The 27,609-nt window shown below is 37.6% G+C and overlaps 1 pseudogene; it reads left to right on the plus strand.

Annotated features, from left to right (window-relative positions):
• Positions 1 to 18,030, plus strand: part of LOC130458952 (tubulin alpha chain-like) — a 136,634-nt pseudogene extending 118,604 nt beyond the window's left edge.
• The last annotated feature ends 9,579 nt before the right edge of the window (positions 18,031 to 27,609 follow it).

Consider the following 27,609-nt stretch of genomic DNA (forward strand, 5'->3'; position numbering starts at 1 on the left):
AAGACCTTGCCAGGCACATTGGCAGAACTTGTGTGATTCTGACAGTAGTTTCTCAGTAGTTTTCATGTATGATTTCTTGAAATACAGTGCCCAGGCTTTTCTTTAAAAAATTATGGTTTTCAGGCAATCCAATGTTTCTTTTAATTATCTCTCCATTACTCATTTTCCAAGTCAACTGTTTTGCTTATAAGAGAAATCTTTCATTTTCTTCTTTTAATCTTTTGAATTTTTTTCTGACATGATTTCTTTCTGATTCATTTTATTTATGTATGTTCTTTTCTAGTTTTCAAGGATGCCACTTGTTGAGAAAAAAACTTACTACTTTCTTTTCTCACATTCATTTTCTTTAGAATTCTTTCAAAAGTTTTTGATTTCATTTTTAAGCTCCTTGCTTTATTTCCTTTTTTAAAAAATAAAGATATTACATGTAACAATGATTTTCCACATAAGTTTTCTGAAGTTATATGATCCCAATGGTCTCCTTCCATCCCTTTCCTTCCCCTTCCTGGAGATGGTAAGCAATTTAATCTTGGTTATACATGTATTATTATGCAAAACACATTTTCACATTATTCATTTTTGTAAGAATAATCATATAAAGCCCAAACTGCCAAATAAACTGAAGTAAAAAGCAATATGCTTTGATCTGCATTCCAACTCCAACAGTTCTTCCTCTGGAAGTGGATAGCATTCTTTGTCATAAGTCCTTCAGAATCATCTTGGATCATTGTTTTACTAAGTATTGCTGACACTCTGTACAGTGTTCTCTTGGCTCTGCTTATTTCATTCTCCATCAGCTCATGTAGGCCTTTCTGGCTCTTTCTGAAATCATATTGTTTATTGTTTCTTATAGCAAAATAGTATTCCATCACCACCAAATACCACAATTTGTTCTATCATTCCCCAATTGATGGACATCCCCTAAAGTTCTATTTCTTTGCCAAACTGTTATAAATATTTTTGTACAAGTAGATCCTTTTCCCCTCCCCCCTTTAAAAAATCTGTTTGGGATAGTAGTGGTATTACAGAATCAAAGGGTATGCACAATTTTATATCCCTTTAGGAATAATTCCAAACTGCCCTCCAGATTAGTTGGATCAGTTTATATCTCTACCAACAATGCATTAGTGTCCTTGTTTTGCCATGTCCCCTCCAACATTTTTCTTTTTCCTTTATTGTAATGCTGGCCAATCTGATAAGTATGAGGTGATACCTTAAGAGTTATTTTAATGTGAATTTCTCTAATCAAGAGTGATTTGGAACATTTTTTCATGTAATTTTGGATAGCTCTCATCCCTTTACCTGAAAACTGCTTGTTCATATTTTTGACCATTTATTAATTGGAGAATGGCTTGTATTCTTTTAAATCTGACCTAGTTCTCTATATATTTGAGAAGTGAGACCTTTATTATTAGACCTTTATTAACTTTCTAATCTTGGGCAATGGCTTTGACAGGCTGGCTAAACCTTGTGAGGGTAGCCATCAGGTCATAGACCCCTGGTGAACCAGGGCTTTGCTCACCCAGCATGTGAAGACTGCTTCGATAGAACAGACGGAAGAAACCAACAAGAAGGTTCAACGGCTGAGATGGCGATGCAGCAAGGCACTGTGGAGTGCTTAGGGCGTGTTGGAGCACAAAAGACAACACGGCCATCCAATGCAGCTGAGGAAGTCTCCAGGTATAATGACTTTTCGCGCCACTGGACCCAGGCTGCCAACGCCGAGAGAGTGGGACTGTCTCTGTGCATCGACTTTTCCACTTAAATCTCCTTCACGCACAAGTGTCTTTGTGAACACTCATATATACACCATAAATGAAAACGCACAAAGACAATCTTCATCCTCGGTTACCGAGAGACTACTACCAATCTTGGTTAAATAGTTTTGTTTGAACAAAATCTTTTAAATTTAATATAGTCAAAATTATTCATTTTATATTTTGTAATGCTTTCTATCTCTTGTTTGGTCATAAATTCTTCTCTTCTCCAAAAATCTGACAGGTAAACTATTCTTTGTTCTCCTATTTTACATACAGTATCAATTTTTCTAAGTCATCTACTCTTTTTGACCTTATCTTGTTATAGGTCTATATTGATCTATACCTAGTTTATGCCATATTGTTTCCAGTTTTCCCAGCAGTTTTTGTCAGATAGTGAGTTCTTATCCTCAAAGCTGGGAGGGTTTTTTGGGTTTATCAAACACTGGATTGCCAAGGTCTTTTACCCCACAACTATTTCACTGATCCACTAGTCTATTTCTTAGCCAGTACTAGATTACTCTGATGATTACTGCTTTGTAGTACAATTTGAGATCTGGTAGTTGTAGGCCACCATCCTCCACATTTTAAAATTTAATTCCCTTGGTATTTTTTATCTTTTGTTCTTCCAGATGAATTTTGTTATAATTTTTCTAGTCCTATAAATAAGTAAATTAATTTAGGTAGAATTTTCATTTTTATTATAGTAGCTCAGCTTACCTATGATCAGTGAACATTTTTCTAATTGTTTAGATCTGACTTTATTTGTGTGAAAAGTGCTTTGTAATTGTGTTCATATAATTCATGTATTTGTCTTGGCAAACAGATTCCCAGGTATTTTATGTTGTCTAGAGTTATTTTAAATGGAATTTCTCTGTTTTATCTCTTGTTGATAGAATATGTTGGTATATATATGCTGATGATTTATTTTTATCCTGTAACTGCTAAAGTTATTTCAACTTGTTTTTTATTTGATTCTCTAAGTGATGTCATCATATTATCTGCATACCTGCTTTAACTCCTTGAATTTCTTTTTTTCTTTCTCTTATTGCGAGAGTTAGCATTTCTAGTACAATATTAAATAGTAATGGTGATACTGGGCATCCTTGCTTCACCCCTGATCTTATTGGGAAGGCTTCTAACTTATCTCCATTGCAGATGATACCTGCTGATGGCTTTAAATAGGTAATACTTATCATTTTAAGGAATGGCCCATTTATCTCTTGCTTCATTTCTTCTGGGTATTCATTTAGTCCTTGTGAAAAATTCATTTTTTTCTTCTTTTGCCTTACCTCTGGCTTAAGTAGTTCTGTAGTTTTATTTATAATAGTTTTTGATTCAAATTAGCATTTCTGTTATATTATTATTATATTATATTCATATATATATTATATTTACAAAAATCCATAGATCCTAAAAAGGGGCTTTGGGTCAGGGGATAGCTCCTTTTGTCTCTTGCTTTTGTGTGGTTGTGGTAAACTCTGTTCGATCTCATCATGGGTCCCCTAATTTCATGAATTGACCTCTTCCTTCCAGGGTTTGTTTCAGCTCTTTGAGATCCAGAGTACTGGATATTTAGAACCCCTTTTTAAGAAAACAGGAAATTATCTTAAAGTTACAGACCATTAGCAAAATTAAAGTCAAGCACCATAAACATGTGTTAAATTTAACAAATATTCATTGAGGGTTCACTTTGTTGAAGATAAGGTGTTGGGGAAAGGAGGAAATAAAAGATATAGTTCCTGCTCTCATACAACTTACCGCCTGGATAGAGAGACCAGATTGCTATAGCAACACTTTAAGGCCTTTGCATTTATAACTACTTGCAAATCTGTAATAGAGAACCCTTTGGGCTCAAAGATATAGGTAAAGGGATCTGCAGACATTTCATATGACCCAGTTCCATAAAATATCTGCTCTCCTGCCCAGAATAAATAGAGCCAATGCTTTAATAAGCAGCCCTAGGGATTTTCCAGTGTATATTCTGGGATTCTGATCAACTACTTCTTAGCCTGGCTATGCAGTAAATGCAAGGTGTTGACTCTCCTTGTATAAGCAATGAGAGAGCTAATGCAGAACTTGAGACTTGGAAAAATTCTGACACTGTTCAGTGGAAGGGTCCAGTGGGCAGTTTAATGCTGCTCTTGTATATGAGTGTATTTGCTACTAGGTCTGTGCTTTGGTCATTGGTCCAAGGCTTTGTCTTCTGAGTTCCTGAGGAAGCAAAATCCCTTGGGGTGTTTGTGTTTGGGGGTGGCCCCACTGCTCTATGTCTGTCTGTGAGAGGCATAATGGGTCCTAGGGCTCTATTCAGCTTGCTGGGTACTCTGTTGGCCACTGGTAACAGTTCCCTACTAATGTAGCTAGGTATGTCCAAGACTGTGGTTCTGAGGCCACTGCTAGTCATTGTTTCTAGTAAGGAGAGCTACTGAGAAAGGAAACCCTCTCATCAGATGTATAAAGAGAATGGCCAATACCAAGTTATATATGCTAAATAAGAGGTGTAGACATTGCGTGCTATGGAAATTCACTTTTCCGTAGCCTTCTCCAGACCCTACTCCTTTTGATCCTCAAAGTACCCCAGTAATTTTATCACCACAGCCTCTGGCAACCCTGTGAGGACATCCCTGCCTCTTCCAGCAGCTACTTCAGCCTTATTTTCAGGGCAGAACTTGACATATGATGTGGTTTCAACCCCTCCTGATAAAACTGAGTCCTTCCAAACCATATTCAATATTTTTTAACATTGCACTGTACTTGAATGCCTTAAAAACACACACACACACAATAATCTTCCATCACCAAAGCCACCCTCCACTCCCCCCCACCCCCCAACATTGAAGTAGCTGCCAGGTTCTATCAGAAACAAATGAATACATCACTTAGGTAATGGCTTCTTTCGAGACAATAATTATAAAACACTTAGCAGTATTTCTAAATGATTATATGTTTTATTTAAATATTTATCTTTCTCAAATTTGACTTAAAATCCATAAGTAATTAGTTATTGGACTGGCTACCAAGATGACAGGCGGTTTCCTTAATTTCCTATTCAGACGACAGGTTAGAACTCTAAAATTATTCCAGTCACACCACACTTCAAAGGTCTAAATGAAAAAAAAAGTTAAATGCCTTAATATCTTTGAGATTTGCAAAGATATGTGGGGATTTGCTGTGGGATTCAGTGTAGGATGAAGAAAGCATTTTGTTAGCAAGGAGACTAGCTTGCATCTACAATTTAAAAGAAAATATGAAATCCAGATGCACAAAGATTATTCAGATGTGAGGGCACTAAACAGTCATTGTTATTCCACCGCAATCCTTGCCTTTGAGTCCTAGGTTAAACTAGTTCAGAAGAAATACATGAAGGTGTGTTTCCCTTCTGTGTAGATGGTGACTGAATGTTTAATTAGCAGTGCGGTTACAAATTCAATATGGCTGTCTCTAATTATCAGGCAACTAAAGCATAATTTAACTTGGAGAAAAACAGCAACAGAGAGTGCAAATTTTCAATCCATGTTCTGGGGAGAAAACTAAACCACACCTTTTGTTTGCTCTGTCTGATGTCCTAGCACATCATGGCTGCCTAATCAATAGGAAATTATTATGAGAACAATGCTGTTGCTCATGAACAAGGTCATTGTGGGAGCCTCTCCTGGACAGTTTTGCAATGTGTCGTGATCTTGTACTTTTATACTAGTCCTCTGTAGGGAATAAGACATTCATTAGAGAAGAAAGCTGAGGGGTCAAATGTAGTTTTGCAGTGGCTCTTATAATAGGGAAAGAGTACCAAATCTGGAATCATCAGAGAACTGGGTTTGAATCTAGCCTCTTACATTGAATAATGGTGTGGCCCTAGCAAAGCCACTTGACTACTCTGAACAGTCTCAATTTCCTCATCTGTGATGGAAGATGATCATAACCTAAATTAGCTGCCTCATGGAATTGTTATGAGGATCAAATGATCACATTTCTAAGCTAGAAGAGACTCTAGAGGTCATCTTGCCTAATCCTCTCATTTTATACATGGTGTAACTGAGGTCCAGATAGGTGAAAAGACTTGCCCTATGTCAAGGTTAAATAAATAGTGGAACTGAAATTCACATACAAGTCTTGTGCCTCCAAATTTAGTAATTTGTTTTTTTTTTACTTTACTCTGATGTACTTTGCCAACATGAAAGGACTCTATAAATGTCTGTTCTGTCTTAATATTTAGAATGAAAATTGAGACCAGAAAATGACTGTGTAACTTGTAGTCCAGAGCCTTCCATATCTGGACTAGATCCAATTTTGGAATGGTTCTAAAGATTATTTTCTCTTTGACTCATATTGCTTCTACCCAGAATTTATTCTAGGGAATCTCAGAATGTGGTTCATACCCAGATTTACACAGATTAGGGTCTCATTCTCAAGAATATGTAAGGGGAAATTGCATGACTAAACAGAGGGTTTCATGATGTGTTATATGACATGATCACCATGATGAACAATTGTGTATTTGTCTCCAACACAATAATAGTTTATTAACACTCTTTATGCCCCTCCTCAACACTTGTTTTCTATGGATTCACAAGACAAAGACCACTCAGTTAGTTTCAACCTATGTATGACACTCTCCCAACTTTCCCTATAATTGTCAAGGGCACCATTATCCATTCACCTTAGAGTTTCCTTGAAAGGAACAACTCTTTTTTTTTAAATATATTTTATTTGATCATTTCCAAGCATTATTCGTTAAAGACATAGATCATTTTCTTTTCCTCCCCCCCACCCCCCATAGCCGACGCGTAAATCCACTGGGCATTAGATGTTTTCTTGATTTGAACGAAAGGAACAACTCTTATGGGAAAAGGGCCTACCATCTCCACTCTGGCCAACACCAACTTTTCAATAGTAAGTCCTTCTGAGGAAGAGATAAGTGATAGCATGTTCCAAGTGGGTCAAACTATAGCCACTATCCCTATTTCCATTAACAGTGAGACAGACTAGGATTCTGTGCTCACGAATCCCAGGAATAACAATTCCTCCTTGACCAGTGACTCTGCTTCTAGTCTACCCCCTGCATCATTCAGGAAAGAAATTATTGTGATGCTACAACATGGAATTGCAGCAGTGCAGCTCCTATCTTCTTAGGAGACACAGCTACTATAGAATTGGGAAAGAAAATTCCCACCATCAATGTCTTTAGTACTATCAAGTGGTCCACCATCAGAAATAGATATGGCTCTATATTCATGGAAATGACATTAAATAAGATGCATTACCATCTGCTTTGTCACTGTACCCTAAGGAAAATGAGACCTTTTCATCTGACTTGCTGCTAAAACTGTTTCTATATGTTGCCTCCCTGATTTAGAATGTGAGCTCCTTGAGAGCAGGAATTGTTTTGTTCTTCTCTTAATAATCCTGAGCCTTAGAACAGTGCTTCACACCTTGTAATCAGTTAAATAAAATGCTAATTAATTAATGCATACATTGATATAATTTGTTCCTTACTTTCCCTTAGCCTGTTTATCTAATCAGCTGTCAACTCTTGTCATTTATATTTCCACTTAGATGCAAGAGCATCTCTCCCCTTCCCTCTACTCTCATGGCTACTACACGAGTTCAAGATCTCATAAACTCTTTCTGGGTTAATAAAAAATAACTTACTTGCTTAACATCTCACCCTTCCCCAATTCATTCTCTATAAGCTGTCAAAATGATTTTCTTAAAGCACAGGTTTGATCAAATCACCTCCCCCCAACATGACTGAATAAATCTTAATAGATTCTCATAGGCTCTAGAATAAAATATTATTTCATAATTACTAGGTGGTGCAGTAGATAAAGTACTGAGGCTGGTTTCAGGAAGATATGAAAAAAAACCCCTATCTCAGATACTAGTTGTGCGACACTGGGCAAGTCGCTTAACCTTTGTCTGCCTCAGTTGTCTTAACCATAAAGTAGGAATAATAATAGCACGTAACTCCCACTCTTGCTGTGAGGATCAAATAAGATATTTGTGAAAGTGCTCAAGTACATAGTAGATATTTAATAAATGCTTCCTTCCATTAAAATGTCAAAATATTTATGCTTTATAATGTATGTAATTATATCTTGTACATGTATATAATTCATAAATAAGTAAATATACCCACATTGGGGAATTACTCTAATTTTTTTTCTGATGGAGTGCGTGATCAAAAAGTTTAGAGGGGGGGCAGCTGGATAGCTGAGTGGATTGAAAGTCAGGCCTAAATATGGGAGATCGTAGGTTAAAATCTGGCCTCAGTCCCTTCCTAGCTGTGTGACCCTGGGCAAGTCACTTAACCCTGTGTCAAGGAAGTTTATCCCCTCCCCTCCTAAGGAGCTTTACCTGTCTATCAAACATTTCTGACATACCACAGTTGTGCTAGGTTTTGCTTCGGTTTTGCATCAATAAAGGGGAGAATCTAGAGAGAATGAGGGAGAACTGAGAAGAGAACAGAGCAGGCAGGTGAGGGGAGGAAAGAGGAAAGAGACTGACAGACTAGGCACCACGAGGTCAGGTTACTTATACGAATAGTTGTCTACTCTCCCAATAAACTTTATAAAGTATATATCTGGGTAGGAATATTATTTAATTCTAAAACCCCCATTGCCTAGCCCTTACCACTCAACACATAGTATTGATTCCAAGACAGAAGGTAAGGGTTTTAAAAAAAGTTTAGAGAATACTACCCTCTGAATAGAGGGAATAAAAAGTCTTCAACAAAGGCTTACCACCCAGGAAAACCATCAGGCTAATTAAAAATGTCCTTAATCAATTACCCCTTCACATATATGCAGAAACACAAAAAGATATAATAATCTTTTGTCAGGTGTGATAGAAAGAACACTCGATTTGTAGACAAAGGGCCTGCATTTAAATCCTCATTCTTTTACTTACCATTTGTGTGACCTTGGGAAAGTCACTTTCCAACTGGAAGATTCTTTCCCACTGTAAGAAGGGGTTGGTCTCTATGATCTTCAAGGCTTTTTTGGAATTTAGATGTATGGTTTTATAATATTTTATAGGGATGCACTGGAATCTTTAATCAATTCCATTACATTGTGGCTTTGCTAACATGTCCCAAAACTTTAGTGGTACCTAACATTTTAATATGTTTTTTTGATTGAGAAGAGCAGGGAACAATGGAACAAGAAGTAAATTTTGAGTAATAAGATCTGGGTTCAAATTCAGACTTTATTACTTACTGTCCATGTTTCCATAGGCAAGTGATTTCACTTCCCTAGGTCTCAGTATCCCTAATTGCAAAACAATGGGGTTTGACTAGATGTTTAAAATGCCCCCTCCCCAATCTCTTATTCCTATGATCTTCATGGAAGAAAGGTAGAATGGATATATTAAGGGAGACCAAACATAAATTTCTGTCAGCCTCCATTGAGAGAGACAGAGACAGAGAGGAGGAGGAGGAGGAGGAAGAGGAGCAGGAGGAGGGACACAGACATAGAGACAGAGACAGACATAGATGGTGGGGGCAGGGGGAGATGAGGATAATGTATTCTAATTAACCAAGGGTTGAGTAGCAGCACCCATTGTCTGTTCTATTCAGTTTAGCACTTAATCATAGACTTCCTTGTTCTCCAATAGGATGCTAGATTTACTGCAGTAAAAGAATTCAGGAAATTCAGGCCCATAGAGGTAAAGTGACTTGTCCAAGGTCATAAAAGTACTAATTGGCAGTCAAGACTCTAAGCCAGGCATTTTATCCACTGCATCCAATTACCTAATAATTTAATATAACAAGAAGACAATAGATTCTGAGAGCTGAAGCTGTCACTTTTTTTTGGCCTTCCCAAAGTGCCCAGTCCAGTGCTGAATGTGTACTCAATAAATGTGTGGTTTAAGGATAAATGATTCTGTGTCAAACACAGATTTTATTTTTTTTAAATTGATCTAATACTAACTTGTGCCACTATTTGCTTTTTGCTGATAAAAAATCTGAGTACCGAGATAAATTATGGTCATTTGAGGAGCCTACTTATTTAGGGTTTTATGTTATATCTTGGGATATTCACTTGAATATGATAGTTTAATATTTGAATATATAATGTTGTGGGTTGTTCTTTAATTGTCATTACACTTCAAGTGGAAGTTACCTGAGGGCAAGGACTGTTTTATTCTGATTTTCTTTGTATTTCCCATAGTTCCTACTATAGGACTAGCTACATATTAAGTGCTTAATAAATATTTTTGAACTGACAAATTCAACTATAGAAGCTTTTTCTACTGAAAGTAGATGGGAAGAAGGTGCAGGGTTCAGGGCTATTACTTAAAGATTAGAAAAGGACTATTTTCTCTTTCCTCATCATTACAAGTCATGCACTAAACTCCTGTTCAGAGTGTAAGAACAATCCAGGCTTAATACTCCCTCATCTTCACAATTTCTCTTTTATACTTCTAAAGTCAAAATTCTTTTCACTATTCTAGGACATTTAAGATCATACAATCATAGATTTAAGGCTGGAATTGACCTTAGATATCATAAAATGTAACATTTTTTTCATATGAAGAAATTGAAGCCCAGAAAAGTTAAGCCATTTGCCCAGGGTCATACAGGTAGTAAGTGGTAGAAGGATGAATTTAGGTCCTCTGACTTCAAATAAACCATTTTCCACTGCACTAAAAGTCTTTTCTTGAAAGGGTGGACTTTCCTTGATCACTCAGACCCTTAAGAATAGACTAGTTTTATCTACAGACTACTGGTAGAGACAGTGGCATTTGAAAATCGTTGCTGGAATAGGTTGTCTTTCTAAAAAGTATTTCAGGGATAACATCATCAATAATGATAATAACTCATGTTTATATAACTCTTTGTACTATGTACAGCTTTGTGGAAGGGTAAGAAAGGGCCTATCCTCCAGGGAAATCTCAAATCTTTGAGTCATGCAGAAATCAAGCCATGTCACCTCTGGACTGGTTGAAAAATAGAGGCATTTTCTTTTGTTTTTCTTCTGATGTTCTCCAATACTCTCTTGGATCAAATTTGATTAGGCAAAAACCACATTTCAGGGTTCTTGTTAAGGATGTTTTTCTTTTTCTTTTACTCCTTTTCGAGGTTAAAAGGAGGAGTGGTGTGTGATAGGACAAATTGTTCTCCTCTTCAAGCTGTCAGGACCATGGACAGCAGCATTTGAGAAGCAACCCAACACCCTGCCCATTTCTGCTGGCTGCTTCTCTTCTAGTGTCCTTTGTATCTATCTACAAATATGACACATTTGGATTCTGAGCTTGTCCCATTCCTCCTGGTCACTCTCCTTTATGATGCTTTATCACATTCATTCAAGGTCATAATGTGAACACAATGTGATTAGACTAATAAATACAAAACCTAGGTCAAGTCCTTCGGAAGACAACAAATCTCTTTAGGTTCTAGTCAAGCTTAAAATTCCACCTCAGAGTCTTGTTAGCTTTGTGCCTCTGGGAAAGACACTTAACTGCTATCTGCCTCAGTTTCCTTACCTCTAAAATGGGGATAAGGATAGTGCCCACCTCATACAGCTGATGTGAAGATTAAATTAGATATTTGTTAAGCATTGACCACAGTATCTGATGTACAGCAAGTGTTTAATGAATACTTGCTTATTTCTCTCTTCCTTTCCTGGCCTCCATCTCAAATCCATAGCATAGGATTGAGGAAGAAAAATAACCTGGAAATTCAGTGTCTTTTTTATACTTTCTATCTTCCTGGAATTAAGAGTTGAACACAGTAAGATTTCAGGGTACTACATAAATATCAGCAGTTCTCACAGTCACAGCTTCCCAAGCAAAAAGAATAGAGGAATATTGGCTCTGTACTCCCAGGAACTTTAGTCTAGCATCTGGAACTTAGATATACCCTTGTCTGTCTCTGAAACTCCAGCACTGATGTGGAGCATGACTCAAGTGTCCCATATATGCTAAAAGTCTGTGGCACAAATTGCCACAGATTGTACAGATTGTACAGATCTAATTGTACAGATTGTACAAATCTAATGTCAACTTTGGCAGGAGGTAAATGGGTTTTAGCCACTATTATGTTTCTCCCAGTTATTTTCTCTCTTATTTTCAAGTCTCTAAGTACAGAAATGTATCTAATTTAAGACTTCATTTATCTATTATCCACATCAGCTTTGGAGGCTAAACAGGTGGATGTTGGAACATTAGGGTCCTGCAAGTGACCCATTTAAAAAATCTTTCCTTTAAGGTCTAAGTCAGGTGTAACCTACTTCATAAAGCTTTCCTGCCCCAACATGTAGGAGGTGAAAATGGTCTCACCTTTACATTCATCTCAAGTTCACTTTCCTTTGAATTATAGTTCATAAAATCATAGAATCATATATTTAGAATTAGAATAAATATTAGAGATCATCTAACCTTACCTCATCACTTAAAGGTGATAAAAACTGAGCCCTGTAAATTCATCCGCATTCAGCTAGCATGTAGCAGAACTATGGTTTGATTGTACATTCTGACCCTTAAATCCAGTGACGACTCTACTATACCAATGCAATAGTGTTAATCTATCTTTCTCCTAGTTAGATCACAGGAGGTCCTGTGTCAACTTACTATAAGATCAAAGAATCATAGATTAAGAGTTGAATGTCATTTTAGAGATTATCTAGTCTAACTCACTTTACAAAGAAGGAAACTGAGGCTTAGAAAGTTAAATGATTTACTTAAGGTCACTCAGGTGACATATTTTCTATTTTTGCATTTCCAGTTCATGCAGGTACAGCTAATAAATACTTGTTGAATTGGACTGAATTCTATTGTCTTTTATTCTCCAACTGAATAGTTGTAAATATTGGCATACTGTAGAATTCTTAGTCTAGATGCTTATACATGGATCAAACATGGTCTTGGGACTCAGATAAAGTGCCATGTTTTCCTTTTTTTCTTTTTAAAATACAAAATGCCTTCTGACATCTTGTTGCTTATTTTGGATAAAAAACATGTCTTCATCTCCTTTAATTCCTGACATTGACTTAGATCTTGCAATCCATTATTGTTCTAGTCATTTAAAAGGTCTTCATTATGATTATTTGATTATCTGGCTTGAAAATGGATTTCACTCTGTTTTCCAAACCTATCTCAAGTTTCATTCAGATACTAGAAAACTGGATCATATTCATATGGTTATTCACAACTATTCTGAGTTTGAGTGTATCATAGGAAACAGGGACCAGGTTTCTTAGATCCCAAATCATACTTCTTGATTAACTCTCATCTCAGTGATTCACATAATGTTTCTTACATGGGCTTCTATTTGAGAAAACCTTTCATGGATACCTTAAAAACTACCCACTGAGAAGACATTCATTTTAGGGGTCCTTAGCAGGAAGCAGTCCTCTACTGTTCAAATGCACAGATCTTCTTTTCCCTTCTTTCCCACTGGCTTCAATCCACCCTACCCCACATCCACACTCAAGCCTTCATACTTTTAAGACATTCAAAAGAACAAATAAAACAATCTTTACATTGGCTCCTGAGGAAGAGTAGGAAAGAGTGGAACAATCAGGCAGCTAGGTGTCATAGTGGACAGTGTGTATTTGGAATAAGTAATAAAAATAATAGCTAGCTAGCATTTATATAATGCTTTAAAATTTATTAAATGCTTTAACATACAACAGCCTCACAACAACCCACTGAGGTGGATGCTATTATTATCTCTATTGTATGGATGAGGAACTTGAGGTTAAAAAAAGGTGTGTCTTGCTCAGGGTCAAATAGTATCTGAGAGAAGATTTGAACTCAGTTTTTCTTGACTTTAGGTCAAACACCACTGTGCCACCTACCTGTCTTAAGAAAAACCTGAGATAGAATCCTGCCTCTGACACTAGCTATGTGACCCTGGGCAAGCCACGTAACTTCTTTCAACTTTAATTTTATCATCTGTAAGGTAGATGTGATAATAATAGTGCTACCTCATAAGATTGTTTTAAGTATAAGGTAAAATGAATATTAAAACTTTTGAAATCTGAAATAATTATGTGAATTCTAGCTATTATTTATATTTTAATTATTGTTAATAATTATATAATAATAACTTATTATTATTATCATTATGGCTTTGAGACTCTTCTGAGTGGAAAGTGGGAGCTCTGGAAGAAATTCCCCAAAAGGCTGGGCTTACTCAATACTTCTTCTCTTCTGTGAGAGGGAAGTTGATTAAAGTATATCCCATAAAACTAACCCAAAGAGAAGTTCTTATGGATTCAAAGGAAGAAGTAGAAGTCACCTCGTGCTCAGAACCCTCCTCCCAAGGAACTCTGGGAGATATTTCCTAAATTAAATGAAATCGTAAGTCACTTTGCAAACTTTAAAGCTTTGTGTTAGCCTCCTGGTGACCTCTTTGGTGTTATGTTCTCTGGAGAAAGTTACCTTCACTCAGTCTCTTCTAGTTTTATCTGAGCTGTAATATCTGAAACAGGTGGGATGGGTAAAGACAGCTGAGTATGGTTCTCCCATTCCAAGATCCTGTTTTAGGGGGAAGGCAACTGAAGGCTTTGAGAATAGGAAGATTTTCTTTGGTTGGATATTCATTCTAGGAGTTCTTTGGTTTGCTTATGACATCCTGGAGTTTGGTTGGTTCTAGTAGGCTACTGGTTACAATCCTTTTACAGTTGTATACCTCAGAGTTACAGATTTGGCAGTTGTCTTTTTTTTTTCTCATAGAACCTGGAATTCATGTTTTTCCTGTTTCTCATAGAGCCCCTATTGCAGTGACCAATGATTCAACTCTTTTAAGAATACATTTTCTCAGAAAATTAAATTTATGGAACTACTGAGTGATTGAGGGATCATCTTAACTTGTTTACTTTTGACCATCTCTTTGTGTTTGTTTATGAAAGTAAGCCTTGGTGTTATACTCTCTGCCTCATTCCATTCTGCCATCCACATCTACTAATTCACCCTTGGATCATAATTTTTCACTATTCCTTCAGGAGGGTACTTTATGCTGTCATAGGGTTAAACTTAAGAATATAGTCAGAAGCATTTGAAAACATCATGCTGCTGGAGCCTTAGAAATTGTTATTTGTAAATTATAATTTAATTTGAGTATAATTAATTAAAATAGCAAGCTACCAGGTGATATGCACTTTCTCTCCCTACAACCTGCCCCTGCCCTGACATTTTGCTCTTTTCTAGCCTAATCCTGCCTTGCTTTCCACTCTCTGAGGTGCTTCATATTACTTACCTTGAGTATAAACTTGTTAATTGCAGCTCTCGCTGAAGAAAGCAAGGTAGGGTGACATAGTATAAAAATATGGTTAGATATTAAAGAGGTCTGGTTATGAAAAACATAAAGTCATATGGAGTCATTGGGCATGAGAGTGCTTCCAACTGTGGTTTAGTAATACTCAGGTAGGACAATGTCCCAAATGTTCCTATACCTATTTCTCTTTCTCAGCAATATCCAAATTACTTGAATTTCAGGGGGCATATCAATGCTCTCATCATGTGCCATCTTTATATTTCCTTATAAGATAAAGCAGAATATATATATATATCATATCCCAGGACAGCTCTATAATTCCATAGTACTTCAAATTCTAATCAGGATTCTGGGTTGTGTATATATTCTTGAACCCATGCATGGGTACCCTCAACATAATTGGGCAAAGACTAGTTGCTGGATAAATACTTATGGAATAAATGATGATATGAATGACTGAATGTGATTAGGTCCCACAGCTGGAATTGTGATGACAATAAGAACTGTAGTGTAATGTGGAAGTGTCCTATAGGGATGTAAGATGTTTTAACCGACCTAGGAACTCCCCAAGGCTAATTAAGCACCAAAACCTTTGGTTACAGAAACAAAGTTTATTTTAACAAAAGGGATAGGGGCAACTGGTAAATATGACCCTAATATTTTTTAAACCACCTCTACCCAGCTCCTGAATCCCCTGCAAAAGGAGAGCCTTCTGTTCTTTAGGCCTTCCCTACACCTCCTTATGCCATCTAAAACCCTTTCCCAGGTTATCTGACTTCACCCTACTCTTCCCACCAGTAATTAATAAAGAAAGGGAAAAACCTCTGGGTTTGACTGCTGTATTAAGTAACCAAAGTTATAGGTGAAAAGCTTTGAATAATCTTTGCCAATAGGAATTCTGGTAGATGAATCACTACCAGATGAAGACTGGACTCAGGGAAATTAGTTTCCTCCAAGTAAACCCTCTATTTGGATGCCAAAGATTTCTCCATGAAATCCCAACTTTCCAGGGAGAATCTTTTAGAGCAAAACTCCTCCTTCAGCTTGAAATTGTAGGCAGAGACAAAATCCACTCCCAGCTCAGATGAAATTCAAGAAGGAAGTAAAGTTCAGTTATTTTCAGTTTTAGACTCCCACAATTCCTTCCTACCCAGAATTCTTTCCCAGGGCTTATCTCAAAATTTCCTTTTTTCACTAACTCTAGAAAACCAGACCATCCCTAACATATTCCTACAGTAGGATGATTCGTCTGCTAGATTAAATGAGGACCATAGTGTTCTAGGCAGAAGGTCATTGGTGATAGTGGACAGAAGAGTAGACATTGGCACCTGGGACATAGATGACTGTTTTAGGGACATCATGAAAGTCTAACTCAGATTATGACACAGAATGCTGATGTCTACTCATCTACTTTGGTGGGTGGTCTTTGAAATTTTTCTGAAACTATGCATGGAATACCCTAAGATATATGAAAGAAAAAAAAACAGGCAAGAATGAGGAGCTCCAAGGCTTAAATAATATGGTGCAAGTAGGAAAGTTTGAGTTGACTGAGTTGTTTAGGAGAAATAGAAAGAACAACTTGGGAACAAACATAATATTCATTAGTCTTAAAGGATTCCTTTTAGGCTCTACAAAAAGATCCTGGTTGAGGTCTGATTGATTTAAACAAATATATTGGTGAAATATCAGTAACAGGCAAGGGAAATTTGGTGCTTTGGGGAAAACTATCTAGCTTTGATGTTGATATGAAGGCCCAACAGAATCTGTCCTATTTACTCTTTATCCCTGGTCCCCACCCAGCAGGTCCTCAGCTTCACTTGCTTTTTCAGAATCATTGAAGTCTAGTGGCACAATAAAATTAAAGATGTTGGTGATGGCTTGGGATGAATTGGATGACCTTGCTTTCTTCAATGTTTAACTAAACTTGAAGTGTTCATGGCTATTGGAATAAATTGTTCTGATCTGTCTCTTCACATGCTTGGGATATATGGAGTGTTCAGGGAAGACTAGTACCTCTGGTTTGAGGGTCTGCTGAGTTCTTTTCAGGGTTGCTTTCCTCCTTTGGTGTCTACCTGCCACCTTGCTCTCACTGGTGGCTCCAAGAAGCTGTGGTATGCATAAGTCACACCCCAGTAAACTATCTTGGAAGGTGGGCTAAACCAGGTTGTGGGTGACTAACAGGTCTCATATTCATTGGTGAATTAGGGTGGTGTCTACCCCAGGCTTGTGAAGGCAGGCATATTAAGGACTAATAATAGGAAAACATAGAATATTAAGTAGAAGAGAGTTCAAAGATCAATTAGTTCAACTCTAATTTCTTGTCACATATTATTCTTTACTGTGTGCTATAATCATACATTTAAATAAGGCTTTTTCAACTTCTCAGCTCATTGGGCAGATTGTCTCCTATATAATAACTTCTTTGTGCTTCCATGGAGCCCTGAATGTCAAACTGATGGAATTCCAGACCAAACTGGTGTCCTACCCGCACATCTACTTTCCCCTGGCTACCTATGCCCTCATAACATCAGCCTAAAAGGCCCAACACAAGCAGCTGTCAGTGGTGGAGATCACCAGAGTCTACTTTGTGTCTATCAACCAGATGGTCAAGTGTGATCCCCACCACGGTAAGTACATGGCCTGCTGTATGTTGTTTCAAAGGGATGACGTCCCCAAAGATACAAATGCTGCCATTGCCACCATCAAGACAAAACATACGATTCAGTTTATGGATTGGTGCCCTGCTTGATTCAAAGTGGACATCAACTACCAGGCTTCCATTGTGGTGCCAGGTGGTGACCTGGCCAAGACTCAGTGGGCTGTGTGCATGTGGAGTAACAGCAGAGCAATTGCAGAAGCATAGGCATGGCTGGACCATAAATTTGACCTGTTGTATGCCATGTGTGCCTTTGTCCACTGGTATGTGGGGGAAGGCATGGAGGAAGGTGAATTTTTGGAGACTTGGGAGGTATGACTGATCTGGAGAAAGATTACAAAGAGGTGAGTGTTGATTCAGTAGAGGCCAAGGTCAAGGAAGGAGAAGAGTATTAGCAGAAGAGGAATGCCACACCTTCACTTCCCACCCTTTATGAGTATAACTGGTTACAGAATTTGTTTACTATAAATGAATTTGTTCATGACCAATGATCAATTTATTTACATCAATAAGCATCAATCAACAAGCATTTACTAAGTGCTCATTATGAGCCAGGGACTATGCTAAATAATGGGTAATACAAAGAAAAACAAAACAAAACATGATCTCAGCCTGCTGCCAGGGAGTTCACATTCTACCTGGGGAGAAAAGACTTTCACATTTTCCCATTCATTAGCTCATTTTGGTTCACAATAATCTTGTGTATGTGTGTGTGTTAGGGTATTTCTATTTTCAGTAAGAAGCAGACTATAGGTCTTTATCTTGTACCAGTTCACATATTATTCTGAGAAGACAGCTACATGGCACAGGGGATTATAGAGATGGACTCTGTGCCAGGAAGATGGGTTCAAATCCAGACCCTCAATACTTCTTAGCTGTGACCCTGAACAAATCATTTAACCTTTAACAGTCTCAGTTTCCCCATATGTAAAATGGGGATGTTATTATTATTATTATTATTATTATTAATAGCACCCACTTTACAGAGTTTCTCTGGGGATTAAATGAGACACTATGTGTAAAGGATTTTGCAACCCGTAAAGCTATATGTGCTAGCTATTACTTGTTCCCTTCTCTTTGTGTCTTGACTGTGCAATGGATTATTTGGGGGTAAGATCTCTGACCCCTCTGGGTGCTCTTTGCAGAGTGAATGCTAATCTGGTGCTCCTTCACAGTCTCATTTTGAAGTCATTTTTTGAAGCTGACTCCCCTCCCCTCTCTCCCCATCAAGACAGTAAAACCAGCTTTGAGAGGCGACCCTGGCTAAATTATGGTCCGTTGTCCTTTTCACAGGTGTGTTTGGTATACAAATGAGCAGCTGCTCCCAGAAGATTCCTGGGGAAAGGTTAGACCTTCCATGCAGCATCTTCGATGAATGTTAGAACCCACTCGATACAAATGAACATTTCAGCAAAGAGCACTTACATTTGATTAATTGGTACACATTTTACTGCCATGGGGGTCTGGCCGGAGGAGTTGTTAATCATCCCGCTACAGGTTTGGATGTCAGTACTCAATAGGATGCCCACACTCCCATGAGGGAGGGACTGCTGCTGTCAGGCGAGTCTCGCGATACCGCCAAAACAAATGCTCTTTGCTCCCACTTTCCCTGATTGACTGTGTCCCTCAGATGGTCCATGAAGCTCTGAATGTAGGCATTCTTGTTCACGCTGGGAACTGCCAAGATGTCTGACACTGGAGAAGGCAGGAGGGACAAAACTCATCGGATTTCATCGGTCATGGTCCTTCAAAGGCAGCAGCAGTGGCATTGTTATTAAGCTGTTCAGAGCGCAGTGTCCTCGGAAGGAGGATTAAGAAAGAGCATTTGGATCAACACTCTTCGGGATATGTCTGCACCATCGGCATAATTTAACATTGATTGAATGTCTGTTATAATAATATCTCACATTTACCCAGTGCACTGACATTGCGCACCCCCTCCCCATCTTCAGTAGCTCCGTATTGCCTCTTGTCAGAATAAAATTCAAAATACTCAGCCTAGCATTCTATCTGGCTCCCATCTATCTTTCCATTCTTATTTCATATTCTTTCTCTTCATGATCTCTCTGTTCCAGTCAAACTGGCTTGGTAGCTGATTTCCATGCATTGTATTTTGTCTTCTGACTGTGTCTTTGTACAAGTGGTCCTCCTCTATCTAGAATGCACACTGTCTTTGAACCCACCTCTTAGAATCTTAGTTGTTGTTGAGTCATTTTTAAGTCATGTCTAACTCTTTGTAACCTCATTTGGGGTTTTCTTGGCAGAGACACTGGAGCAGTTTGTCATTTCCTTCTCCAGCTCATTTTTTTCAGATGAGGAAACTGAGGGAAACAAGGTTAAGTGACTTGTCCAAGGTCACACTTCATGCCTGACTCCTGTTTGTTTTTGCCACTTTTAGCTCTGTGGATTTATTTTTGATTGTTTGTCGGGGTGGGGGGAGGGTGGTGTTAGGAAGACAAGAATGCTACATGCCCTATTCTACCATCTTTTCACAATGCATTTCTCTTTGCTCCCTCTTTTTAAAAAATTATTTATTTAGAACATTTTCCATGGTTACATGATTCATGATTTTTTCCCACCCCTCTTCCCTCCACATTCTTGGAGCTGACAAGCAATTCCACTAGGTTATACATGTATCATTGTTCAAAACCTATTTCCATATTTTATTTACAATAGAGTGATCTTTTAACATCAAAACCCTAATCATATCCTCATTGCACCATGTGATTGATCATATATTTTTCTTCTACATTTCTGCTCTCATCTTTCTGCCTCCGGATGTGGATAGCATTCATTCTCAAGTTCTTCTGGACTGTCCTGGATCACTGCATTGCTGCACATTCAATTATGTCATAGTGTATAAGTCTCTGTGTACAATGTTCTGGTTCTGCTCCTTTCACTCTGCATCAATTCCTGGAGGGCGTTCCAGATTCCATGGAATTCCTCCACATTATTATTCCTTTGAGCACAGTAGTATTCCATCACCATCAGATACCACAATTTGTTCAGCCATTACCCAGCCAAAGGGCAACCCCTCATTTTCCAATTTTTTGCCACCACAAAGAGCGCAGCTATGAATATTCTTGTACATGTCTTTTTCCTTATTATCTCTTTGGAATATAAACCCAGCAGTGCTATGGCTGGATCAAAGGGCAGACCGTCTTTTATCACCCTTTGGGCATAGTTGCAAATTGCCCTTCAGAATGACTGAACCAATTCACAATTCCACCAGCAGTGTATTAGTGTCCCAATTTTGCCACATCCCCTCCAACATTTATTACTTTGCTGCCATATTGACCAATCTGCTAGGTGTAAGGTGGTACCTCAGCATTGTTTTAATTTGCATTTCTCTTATCAGGGGGGATTTAGAACACTTTCATGTGCTTTTTGGTAATTTTTATTTCTTTGTGTGAAAACTGCCTATTCATGTCCCTTGACCGTTTGTTGATTGAGGAATGATTTGGTTTTTTTGTTTTGTTTTGTTTTGTTTTGTAAATTTGACTTGGTTCCTTATATATTTGGGAAATTAAACCTTTGTCAGAGAGTTGTGTTATAAATGTTTTCCCCCCAGTTTGTTACTTTCCTTCTAATTTTGGTTGTATTGGGTTTTTTTGTGCAAAAACTTCTGAAGTTTGATACAATCAAAGCCATCTATCTTACATTTTGTAATATTGTCTATCTCTTGCTTGGTCTTAAATTCTTTCCTTTCTCACAGATCTGACAGGTATACTATTCTGTTTACCTAATTTATTTATCATTTCACTTTTTATACTTAAGTCATTTACCCATTCTAAATTTATCTTGATATAGGGTGTAAGATGTTGATTTAAACCTAATTTTCCCATACTCTTTTCCAATTTTCCCAGCAGTTTTTGTCAAATAGTGAGTTCTTACCCCAAAAGCCCAGAACTTTGGATTTATCGAACACTAGCTTGCTGAGGTCATTTACCCCAAGTCTATTCCATTGATCCACTTTTCTGTGTTTTAACCAGCACTATATTGTTTTGATGACCACTGCTTTATAGAACAGTTTAAGATCTGGTACTGGTAGGCCCACATCCTTCACATTTTTTTTCATGATTTCCCTTTATATTCTTGATCTTTTGTTCTTCCAGATGAGCTTTGTTATAATTTTTTTCTAATTCTTTAAAAAAGTTTTTTGGTAGTTTGATAGTTATGGTATTGAATAAGTAGATTAATTTGGGTAGGATTGTCATTTTTTATATTATATTAGCTCATCCTATCCATGAGAAATTAATGTTTTCCCAATTATTTAGATTTTGCTTTAATTGTATGAAAAGTATTTTGTAGTTGTGTTCATATAATTCCTGTGTTTGTCTTGGCAGAAAGATTCCTAAATATTTTATATTGTCTAGAGTAATTTTAAATGTTATTTCTTTTTCTAACTCCTGCTGCTGAATTTTATTAATGGTTTTAAGATAGAGGGAAGAGGAAAGGATTTGGGAGAAATATAGGGGATGTAAAAACAAAAATGTTAATTAAAAAACTAGATTTAAAAGACTAAACTATTTTAGATTTTACAAATGCTATTCTTACTCTGAGGCCCAATTCAAGTCTTTCCTTCCTGTGGAGATGTCTGTTGCCAAAATGTGCTACTTTGAATTCTTTTTCCACTGAAGAGAAAAATTTCTTTCCCAAATTGCTTTCCTTTTTGGAGCATGCTACCCTTACACTCTTTTAATCCCAATTTGAAATATAAGGACTAAATATTCTCATTAAACTCTTAGGGTTACAATGCTTTTGAAGGATAATACTAAAACTTGAGTTTTTGCAACATATTATATATAGTACCTTTTCAAAAAGAGATCTATAGGCATACATATATGCATGTGCATATGGGATGGGGAACTACTTTACTCTGTACTCATGTCTGAGCTCTGATCATGCTTCTCCCCAAGTTGCTGTACATACATTTGTAGGGTTATGGTGAAGCTAAATGTTATGTACATATACAATCAATCTACATCTCTCTGTCTCTGTCTCTGTCTCTGTCTCTGTCTCTGTCTCTGTCTGTCTCTGTCTGTCTCTGTCTGTCTGTCTGTCTGACTCTCTCTCTCTCTCTCTCTCTCTCTCTCTCTCTCTCTCTCTCTCTCTCTCTCTCTCTCTCTCTCTCTCTCTCTCTCTCTCTCTCAAATGCTGTTAGGCCACAAGAAGGAAAGTATATATCTAGACAGCAGACAAGTTGACAAGCAACAACCTTCTTATCAAAGCTGTGCCATACAAGTCACTCTTTCACATGCAAAATCATCACAATCTCTCCATAGATCATTTCTCCAAGAGTCATAGTGCAACCCTATGATTTGGACTCCCTGAGAAAAGTAAATATTCAATGGGTTCAGGAGTTACTGAATCCCCTTTCCATCTGACCTGTATTGTGTCTGTCTGAATATTTCACTGATTTTGTTCTCCAAATAGGACGCTGGGCAGAAACTGTTTGGATAATCTTCTTTCTCCAAGGAACATATTCTACTTTTTCCAAAGAGGTCTAGTCCCTTAACCTTTGAACTTGGGAATCTCAAAATTGGGGTCAATCATGAGATGCCTGTCAAACCTGGTGCTGCCCCAGACATTTCCTGTTTCTGGTCCAAAGACTATATTTCAGGATCATGCTGTCTAAGTGGTTAAAATGTTGACTTCTTTACAGGAAGGTTGGACTCAGGAACATTGTATATAACCCCAGCTTTCAGGTTATATGGGATCACAGTCTACTTCTTAGGTAAAAGACTGAGATAAAGGGTGAAAAAAAGGTAAAAATGAAAATAAACTTATCTCACAGCTCTCTTTTATAGACCAAAGAGCAGCATGATTCATCTGACAAAAGCTTGTCCCATGAATCTTAGCTAATCATCAGCAGTTCTCTGTAGTCTGTCAGCAAGGTATAGTAGGCATAACTAAGGGAAGAAGATCCTCAGGTATCTCCAAAAAATGGCCTATTCCTTATAATTCCTTACATTGGGTTGATATTGGAATTCTGATTGGATTGATAAAGATCTCCCTTATCATCCTCTGACTCTACCAACACAATGCCTTTATGCATAATGAGGGCAGACTCCATGTTCTTTCCTTACTCTCCATAGGAAATTTTCTTTAGAACTCTACTCCTACCCCCAATTCTCATTCTTATCACTACTGAGATTGGGTTGACAGCAGAATATGTTAAAAAGAAAGAGTTGGCAATTTCCTAATGTGTGGCAAGAAATAGAGTTTACAAAGGACAAGAGGTTTAGGTAGTTTGAAAATTATATATCTACCTAGTCAGAGTATGTACTAGGTGACATCATCATTCTATATAGGTTTCTGGATGGTATAGTTCAAAGGGAATTTCTTCTAATAAGTGAGACTAATACATACAAAATCCCTTAAGGACACTTTGTGCCAAAATGTTTCCTTCACTGGTCTTAGCATGCAGGTAGGAATTTATAACATGCTAACTCCAAAACAAAATATAATCAATTAATTTATATCCTTAAAACAACCAGATTGCTTAGGAAAATTTTAAAACAACTAATGTGAATTAATAAAGAGCAAGCTTAGCCCTAAATAAGAGATATGTAAAGATATCTTCTACTCTTTTGGAGGTATATGTGTGTGTGATATATATGTGTATATATATATATATATATATATATATATATATATATATATATATATATATATATATATAGAGAGAGAGAGAGAGAGAGAGAGAGAGAGAGAGAGAGAGAGAGATCCATGAGTTTGTGCTAGGTGACATTATCATGATGTTGCTTTGTGGGAATTACAGTATAAAGGGAACTTCTAATGAATGAGACTCTCTTAGTCCCAAATACCATGGGAATGTGAAGTCCATCTGAATGATACAATTGAGGAAACTGAGCCCTACAGAGAGGAAGTGTGAATTGTCCAAAGTTTTACAAGTGGTAAGTAAAAGAACCTACTTTCAGACTTGACTCCTTATGCCAAATCTAGTGTCTTTTTCGTTTCATTCTATGGAATATTGATTCCACAAAGCCTTGGAACTCCAGAAAAAGAAACTACCATAGAGATCATTGAGACCAGGAGTTCTTAAATTTCTCCTTTATCATGGGTCCCTTTGGCTGTCTGGTACAGTTCATAGATCCCAATTTCCAGCTATGTTATATGAACACCTGTATATGCAAAGACTGTGGTCATGTATCATCTAGTAGTATGGACTAAATTATCATAGTAATTTTGAAGAGATGAGCACACATGATATTTCTAGATATCTACAACAGGCTATATTGGGATACAAAAATAACTGAGATTTCTATTGGTGATAAAGTTATAGATACTGCCAATACTATTGTGGTTTATTGCCTTCATTAATAAAAGAAGGAAATGCTTAATTCTGTTTAGAGGTTAGTTGAAAATACTTTTTCCCCTCTCTTAAGATCACTGTGATTGAGAGAAATAGGCCAAGGCTGAAGAGATGAAATGCAAAAGAAGAGCTCAAGAGAAAGATGATGGAACCTTATAGACCTCAGCAGAGGAAGGGAGAGATTCTATAGAAGGTTGAAAAGCAGGGGCAGTTAGCCCAAGCTGATTTCTGGACACACTTTTTCTTGGAGTGGTCTGGTTCCTACATCATTTGACTTCACTTCTCTCTGGCCAACCTCTCTGAAAGCCAAAGGCTGAAGAGGTGCTTGGCTGTTATCCTCCTTGACCAGGCTGAATTGAAAGAGTCTTGCCCAGTGAAGATTTAAACTGAATAGAAAAGACTTTGAACTGAAGCCTTCTATCAGAGATAGGGGATTTATAGTTTAGGGAGACCCTTTCCCCTTTCTCCTGTTAATTTCCCTATCTTCACTTTCCCAAAAAAGAATAAAATAGATTTTTTACTATAAGAAGCTGTCTTTAACTTTGTAGTAGGAGGGAGAATTTTAATATTGAAAAGGAAGATTGAGGGAGGGGCTGGCTCACCAACTGGTAGGCAAAGACTTCATCAGGTTGCTTAGCAGGGAGAACATAAAGGAAGGTGTGTTTTGGAATCAAGTCCCCTTTTCCTCAACCTGCTTCCTGGAGGTAACATCTATTCAGTCCCCATCTCTCAGTATTCCCTTGAAATTGTCTTTGGAAGTCAAGTTAAGAACTACTGGTTTAGTTCAAGTATGATTTTATAAGATGAGGGAAGAAAATAAGAGAGAGTATAACTGCCGCAAGATCACATACCAAGTTAAAGGTGCAGCCAAGAAACTAGGTCTCCTAGTTCTCAATCAATTCCATATATTCCGTTTAACATTTATTAAGTGTTTACTGTATATAATAAACAGTTAGGACCTTCGGTCAGGAAGAAGTAAAAAAATGAAAGATCAAGCAGTTCCTTCCCACAAGGAGTTCCCAGACTAGAAGAGAGGTTTATCATCATATTCCTTTGCAGGAAAGATGATCAATTAATCTATCTGGCCATCAACAAGCATTTATTAAGAGCCAACTATGTAGCAATTATTGTCCTCATAAGATAGAGTCACAGAGAAATGAAATAATTTCCAGAAAATAACACAGCAGAGCCAGGACTAAAACTCAAAGCTCTTGCCTACCAAATTTAGGTTACATATTGTAAAAGGAATTCCTTTGCAAACAGGAATTGATCTAGATGACCTCACAGATCACTTCCAACTCCCTGATGCCCTTCTGTTTATCTGTCTCTAAACCACCAAATTCAATGAAGTTTCCAATGCCTGGAAACCCTGCCTTCATGCCAGGACCACTACGGGAGACATTTTGGGTCAAAATGTCTTTAAGGGTTTTGTATGTGTAAGTCTTCCTTAGAGTTGTGACCACATGAGGTTTGGGATTACTTTATTCACCTGTACACACGGCTAATCCTACTGAGGAATCTTGTGATCTGGAGGCTAGACTCTGTTGACTTAACTCTAGAGAATCCCAGAAATCTTTGGGCTTGGAGAAATCAGTAGGGGTTTGGTTAACCCAGTCAATGAACCCTTGGGGAAGGGGCAGATGGAGGATCCATCAGTGAATAAAATGCATCTACTGAATTAAGAAAGTAATAGTCTGGAAATCAAGCAAAAAGGCAGCTGAAATCCCCTCCTGGTGTGGAGCACTTCTCAGACTCCCAGCAGGGAAGGAAAAATGGACTTTTAAGCATCTCAGGGAGAGCTGCCCTTAGAAATCAAGTGCACTCTGAGGAAAGCTTGACATGCATTTTGGTGGCCTGTCATCTTGGCCCTTCTCTCTTCCTCTCCCCCCCCCATCCCCATAGGGAAAAAATAAAATGTTTTTCATTCAGTTATGGGATTGCACCCTCAGAAAAACACTGGGCTCAGGCAGCCAAGTGAAGGTGGGGAGGGGAGCTATTTGGAGAGTTGTATAGTATTCATCCATCCAAGATAGTCCTGGTGCTTGAGAGAGGGAACCAACTATTTTATAGTTATTAAGTCTGGACCTATTATTAATGAGTGGAGAAGCTCTGCAACAGAGAAGGAATCCTGAAGTAGGAGTCAGGTCACTCAGGGAGACTCTCCTGTTTCTGCCATAAGCTAAGGTTGTGTGGCCTTAGGTGAGCTCTTCATGTTCCTTATTTGTAATATGAGAGAGTTAGAGTGATCATCTCCATGGTCTCTTCCAACGCTGATAATCTATGATTCTAAAAGAATCTTAGCCACCTTCTAGTTTGTCAGCAAGGCTGCATGGTGTAAATATATGATGCTAATAACAGTTAACATTTATACAGCACCTGTTATGTGCCAGATACTCTCTGCTAAGCACTTTTCAAATATTATCATTCGATCCTCACAATAATCATATCACCTTCATTTCTAAATATATCCTTCCCCTTCCAGTATGATTTGGCTTATGAAAAAAACCCATACCTAATAGGTAGGTTCTTTTGTTACTTCTATTTTACATGTGAGTAAACTGAGGCAAAAGCTCTTCAGTGACTTGCTTAGAATCACACAGCTAGGAAATGCCTGAGATAGGTTTTGAACTCAGGT

Source organism: Monodelphis domestica, chromosome 4, assembly GCF_027887165.1.
Source record: "Monodelphis domestica isolate mMonDom1 chromosome 4, mMonDom1.pri, whole genome shotgun sequence".
In the NCBI taxonomy this organism is placed as follows: Eukaryota; Metazoa; Chordata; class Mammalia; order Didelphimorphia; family Didelphidae; genus Monodelphis; species Monodelphis domestica.